The following is a 6729-nucleotide window of genomic DNA, read 5'->3' as shown; positions in this document are numbered from 1 at the left end:
CCCCCCCCCCCCGCCCAAAATGTCCTCATGTGGCTACTCTAGTCCCCAAAGAAGGGGCGGGGGGTCATGCCAGAGTCATCACTAAGAGAAAAAAACTCTGGTTCCAGGTGACTTGCGAACTGATAACAAACAAACAAAAAAAAAACAGCATAAACCATGGGGGTCTTGGTGGTTTGATTTTATTTGTATATCTGATACATATTTTGGTGTATTTAGCTGTGTAGTGTCAGGTGCTCAGCTTATTATTTGCAGGCCTGCCCTTAAGCAAGACGTTTAATTTACATAGACTTGAATTTCAATAATGGGGCCACATGTTTATGAAGCGTTTGAAGAATGTTCCGAAATTTTCTTTGGTGGTCTTTTTCTGTAAGAAATCCAAAATGAAGGTAAGATGATATTTACAATAAGCTGTCACTTAGGAACTTATTTCTTTGAAGAAATACATCAAATATGGAAGTCGACTCTTAGTTAAATATTAATTGGCCAAAGAAGTATTACATTTTTAGGACTGGCAGGCTTAGATGGTTCCATATATAAGAAATATCTAGTTCACTCCGCAAACTACAGTTCATCCATAATGCCCTTATTTTCTGAAAGCTATCGTAATAGTCATCCAGCTAAAACTATACAGAAAACGTGCTGGTGTGTTTCAGGAGGAAAAGGAACATGAAGAGCCGTGCAGGGGGGGGCGTCTCAATGGGCCAGGCCCGGTCTGGCCCCCACTGCTCCTCTCAGTACCCACTCTTTTGGTCTGAACTCGGGCACAGGGCCACACCTACCTGCAAGGGAGTCTTAGAAACATAGTCCGTATGCTGCTTACTCTCCAAGGACTATAACTAGAGTGTCGTTTTTCTCTAATTAACCATGAGAACAAAGAGAAGAAAATATGTTTTAGTGAAAAAGTCACACAGCACGCGTTTGACTTCTGACTTCATCATTTACTGGCTGTGTGATTTGGAAGTTATTTAGCCTTTTCTGGGCCTCACGTTCTCTCTTTATAAAATAGAGGGGGAGATCAGTGTGTTGTTTTGAGGATCAAATACAAAGCATAATGTCTGGTACATACCAGAGGGCCTTGGTGGTAGCTTTGGTGATTTTTTTATAACATCTTTATTGGAGTATAATTGCTTTACAGTGGTGTGTTACTTTCTGCTGTATAACAAAGTGAATCAGCTATACGTATACTTATGTTCCCATATCTCCTCCCTCTTGCGTCTCCCTCCCACCCTCCCTATCCCACCCCTCAAGGTGGACACAAAGCACCGAGCTGATCTCCCTGTGCTATGCGGCTGCTTCCCACTAGCTGTCTACCTTACATTTGGTAGTGTATATATGTTGATGCCACTCTCTCATGTTGTCCCACCCAGCTTACCCTTCCCCCTCCCTGTATCCTCAAGTCCCTTCTCTATGTCTGCATCTTTATTCCTGTACTGGTACTTGTTTTTCTCTTTCTGACTTACTTCACTCTGTTTGACAGACTCTAGGTCCTGCCACCTCACTACAAATAAGTCAATTTCGTTTCTTTTTGTGGCTGAGTAATATTCCATTGTATATATATGTGCCACATCTTCTTTATCCATTCATCTGTCGATGGACAGAGATTAGTGCTTCCATGTCCTGTTTATTGTAAATGGTGCTGCAATGAACAGTGTAGGTAGTACATGACTCTTTTTGAATTATGGTTTTCTCAGGGTATATGCCCAGTAGTGGGATTGCTGGGGTCATATGGTAGTTCTATTTTTAGTTTTTTAAGGAACCTCCATAATGTTTTCCATATAGTGGCTGTATCAATATACATTCCCACCAACAGTACAAGAGGGTTCCCTTTTCTCCACACCCTCTCCAGCATTTATTATTGGTAGATTTTGTTTGTTTGTTTGTTTTTTGGTACGCGGGCCTCTCACTGTCGCGGCCCCTCCCACTGCGGAGCACAGGCTCCGGACGCACAGGCCCAGCGGCCATGGCTCACGGGCCCAGCCGCTCCACGGCATGTGGGATCTTCCCGGACCGGGGCACAAACTCGTGTCCCCTGCATCGGCAGGCGGACTCCCAACCACTGCGCCACCAGGGAAGCCCATATTATTGGTAGATTTTTTGATGATTGCCATTCCGACTGGTGTGAGGTGATACCTCATTGTAGTTTTGATTTGCATTTCTCTAGTAATTGGTGATGTTGAGCATCCTTTCATGTGTTTGTTGGCAATCTGTGTATCTTCTTTGGAGAAATGTCTATTTAGGTCTTCTGCCCATTTTTGAATTGGGTTGTTTTTTTGAAATTGAGCTGCATGAGCTGCTTGTAAATGTTGGAGATTAATCCTTTGTCAGTCGCTTCATTTACAAATATTTTCTCCCATTCTGAGGGCTGTCTTTTCGTCTTATGGTTTCCTTTGCTGTGCAAGTTTTAAGTTTCATTAGGTCCCATTTGTTTATTTTTGTTTTAATTTCCACTTCTCCGGGAGGTGTGTCAAAAAGGATCTTGCTGTGATTTATGTCATAGAGTGTTCTGCCTACGTTTTCCTCTAAGAGTTTTATAGTGTCTGGCCTTACATTTAGATCTTTAATCCATTTTGAGTTTATTTTTGTGTATGGTGTTAGGAAGTGTTCTAATTTCATTCTTTCACATGTAGCTGTCCAGTTTTCCCAGCACCACTTTATTGAAGAGGCTGTCTTTTCTCCATTGTATTCTTGGTTCCCTTTATGAAAAATAAGGGGACCATATGTGCATGGGTTTATCTCTGCTCTTTCTTTCCATTGATCTATATTTCTGGTTTTGTGCCAGTACCATACTGTCTTGATTACTGTAGCTTTGTAGTAGAAGTCTGAAGTCCAGGAGCCTGATTCCTCCAGCTCCATTTTTCTTTCTCAAGACTGCTTTGGCTATTCAGGGTCTTTTGTGTTTCCATACAAATTGTGAAATTTTTTGTTCTAGTTCTGTGAAAAATGCCATTGGTAGTTTGATAGGGATGGCGTTGAATCTGTAGATTGCTTTGGGTAGTAGAGTCATTTTCACAGTGTTGATTCTTCCAATCCAAGAACATGGTATATCTCTCCAAGAACATGGTATATCATCTCTCCATCTGTTTGTATCATCTTTAATTTCTTTCATCAGTCTTATAGTTTTCTGCATACAGGTTTTTTGTCTCCTTATAAGTTCATTTCCTTAATTTCTCTTTCAGATTTTTCATCATTAGTGTATAGGAATGCAAGAGACTTCTGTGCATTAATTTTGTATCCTGCTGCTTTACCAAATTCACTGATTAGCTCTCATAGTTTTCTGGGAGCATCTTTAGGATTAGGATTCTCTGTGTATAGTATTATGTCATCTGCAAACAGTGACAGCTTTACTTCTTTTCCAATTTGGATTCCTTTTCTTTCTTTTTCTTCTCTGATTGCTGTGGCTAAAACTTACAAAACTATATTAAATAATAGTGGTGAGAGTGGACAGCCTTGTCTTGTTCCTGATCTTAGAGGAAATGGTTTCGGTTTTTCACCATTGAGAATGATGTTGGGTTTGGGATTGTCATATATGGCCTTCATTATGTTGAGGTAAGTTCCCTCTATGCCTGCTTTCCGGAGGGAAATGGGTGTTGGGTGTTGAATTTTGTCAAAAGCTTTTTCTCCTTCAGTTTCTTAATAGGATGTATCACATTGACTGATTGGCGTATACTGAAGAATCCTTGCATTCCTGGGAAAAACCCCAACTGATCATGGTGTATGATCCTTTTAATGTGCTGTTGGATTCTGTTTGCTAGTATTTTGTTGAGGATTTTTGCACCTATGTTCATCAGTGGTGTTGGCCTGTAGTTTTCTTTCTTTGTGACATCCTTGTCTGGTTTTGGTATGAGGGTGATGGTGGCCTCGTAGAATGAGTTGGGGAGTGTTCCTCCCTCTGCAAGTTTTTGGAAGAGTTTGAGAAGGATGGGTGTTAGCTCTTCTCTACATGTTTGATAGAATTCGCCTGTGAAGCCATCTGGTCCTGGGCTTTTGTTGGTTGGAAGATTTTAAATCACAGTCTCAATTTCAGTGCTTGTGATTGGTCTGTATATTTTCTATTTCTTCCTGATTCAGTCTTGGCAGGTTGCACATTTCTAAGAATTTGTCCATTTCTTCCAGGTTGTCCATTTTATTGGCATAGAGTTGCTTGTAGTAATCGCTCATGATCCTCTGTATTTCTGCAGTGTCGGTTGTTACGTCTCCTGTTTCACTTCTAATTCTATTGGTTTGAGTCTTCTCCCTTTTTTTTCGTGATGAGTCTGGCTAATGGTTTATCAATTTTGCTTATCTTCTCAAAGAACCAGCTTTCAATTTTACTGATCTTTGCTACTGTTTCCTTCATCTCTTTTTCATTTATTTCTGATCTGATCTTTATGAGTTCTTTCCTTCTGCTAACTTTTGGATTTTTTTGTTCTTCTTTCTCTAATTGCTGCTTTAGGTGTAAGGTTAGGTTGTTTATTTGAGATGTTTCTTGTTTCTTGAGGTGGGATTGTATTGCTATAAACTTCCTTCTTAGAACTGCTTTTTGCTGCATCCCATAGGTTTTGGGTCGTTGTGTTTGGGTCATTGTGTTTTCACTGTCATTGTTTCTAGGTATTTTTGGATTTCCTCTTTGATTTCTTTAGTGATCTCTTAGTTATTTAGTAGGGTATTGTTTAGCCTCCATGGTTTTTTTTCCTGTAATTGATATCTAATCTCATAGCACTGTGGTCAGAAAAGATACTCGATATAATTTGTTTTCTTAAACTTACCAAGGCTTGATTTGTGACCCAAGGTATGATCTCTCCTGGAGAATGTTCCACGAGCACTTGAGAAGAAAGTGTATTCTGTTGCTTTTGGGTGGAATGTCCTATAAATATCAATTAAGTCCATCTTGTTTAATGTATCATTTAAAGCTTGTGTTTCCTTATTTGTTTTCATTGTGGATGATCTGTCCATTGGTGAAAGTGGGGTGTTAAAGTCCCCTACTACAATTCTGTTACTGTTGATTTCCCCTTTATGGTTGTTAGCATTTGCCTTATGTATTGAGGTGTTCCTATGTTGGGTGCATAAATATTTACGATTGTTATATCTTCTTCTTGGATTGATCCCTTGATCATTATGTAGTGTTCTTCTTTGTCTCTTGTGTCTATTTGATAGGAGAATTGCTACTCCGGCTTTCTTTTGATTGCCATTTGCATGGAATATCTTTTTCCATCCCCTCACTTTCAGTCTGAAGTGGGTCTCTTGTAGGCAGCATATGTATGGGTCTTGTTTATGTATCCATTCAGCCAGTCTATGTCTTTTGGTTGGAGCATTTAATCCATTTACATTTAAGCTAGTTATAGTTATGTATGTTCCTATTACCATTTTCTTAACTGTTTTGGGTTTGTTATTGTAGGTCTTTTCCTTCTCTTGTGTTTCCTGCCTAGAGAAGTTCCTTTAGCATTTGTTGTAAAGCTGGTTTGGTGGTGCTGAATTCTCTTAGCTTTTGCTTGTCTGTAGAGGTTTTAATTTCTCTATCGAATCTGAGTGAGACCCTTGCTGGGTAGAGTACTCTTGGTTGTAGGTTTTTCCCTTTCATCACTGTAAGTATGTCCTGCCACTCCCTTCTGGCTTGCAGAGTTTCTGCTGAAAGATCAGCTGTTAACCTTATGGGGATTCCCTTGTATGTTACTTGTTGTTTTTCCCTTGCTGCTTTTAATATATTTTCTTTGTATTTAATTTTTTCTAGTTTAATTAATGTGTGTCTTGACATGTTTCTGTATGGGACTCTGCGCTTCCTGGACTTGACTATTTCCTACTGTAGGGAAGTTTTCAGCTATAGTCGCTTCAAGTATTTTCTTGGACATCCCTTTCTTCTTCTCTTCTCCTTCTTCTGGGACCCCTAGAATTCGAATGCTGGTGCGTTTAATGTCGTCCCAGAGTCTCTGAGACTGTCCTCAGTTCTTTTCATTCTTTTTTCTTTATTCTGCTCTGTGGTAGTTATTTCCACTATATTTTATCTTCCAGGTCACTTATCTGTTCTTCACTGTCTGTTTGCTCTTTAGTTGTTCTAGGTCCTTGTTAAACGTTTCTTGTATTTTCCCCATTCTATTTCCAAGATTTTGGATCATCTCTACTGTCATTACTCTGAATTCTTTTTCAGGTAGACTGCCTATTTCCTCTTCACTTGTTTGGTCTGGTGGGTTTCTACCTTGCTCCTTCATCTGCTGTGCGTTTCTCTGTCTTCTCACTTTGCTTAACCTGCTGTTTTGGGGGGTCTCCTTTTCGCAGGCTGCATGTTCGTAGTTCCCGTTGTTTTTGGTGTCTGCCCCCAGTGGGTAAGGTTGATTCAGTGGGGTTGTGTAGGCTTCCTGGTGGAGGGGACTGGTGCCTGTGTTCTGGTGGATGAGGCTGGATCTTGTCTTTCTGCTGGGCAGGAGGACCACGTCCAGTGGTGTGTTTTGGGGTGTCCGTCACTTTATTATGATTTTAGGCAGCCTGTCTGCTAATGGGTTGGGTTGTGTTCCTGTCGTGCTAGTTGTTTGGCATGGCCTGTCGAGCACTAGAGATTGCTGGTCATTGAGTGGAGCCGAGTCTTAGCGTTGAGATGGAGATCTCTGGGAGAGCTTTCGCTGACTGACATTATGTGGAGCCAGGAGGTCTCTGGTGGACCAGTGTCCTGAACTCAGCTCTCCCACCCCAGAGGCGCAGGCCTGACACCCAGCTGGAGCACCAAGACCCTGTCAGCCACACAGCTCAGAAGAAAAGGGA

Source organism: Lipotes vexillifer, unplaced genomic scaffold (genome assembly GCF_000442215.2).
Source record: "Lipotes vexillifer unplaced genomic scaffold, Lipotes_vexillifer_v1.1 scaffold439, whole genome shotgun sequence".
In the NCBI taxonomy this organism is placed as follows: domain Eukaryota; kingdom Metazoa; phylum Chordata; class Mammalia; order Artiodactyla; family Lipotidae; genus Lipotes; species Lipotes vexillifer.
This window is presented reverse-complemented; position numbering follows the sequence as displayed.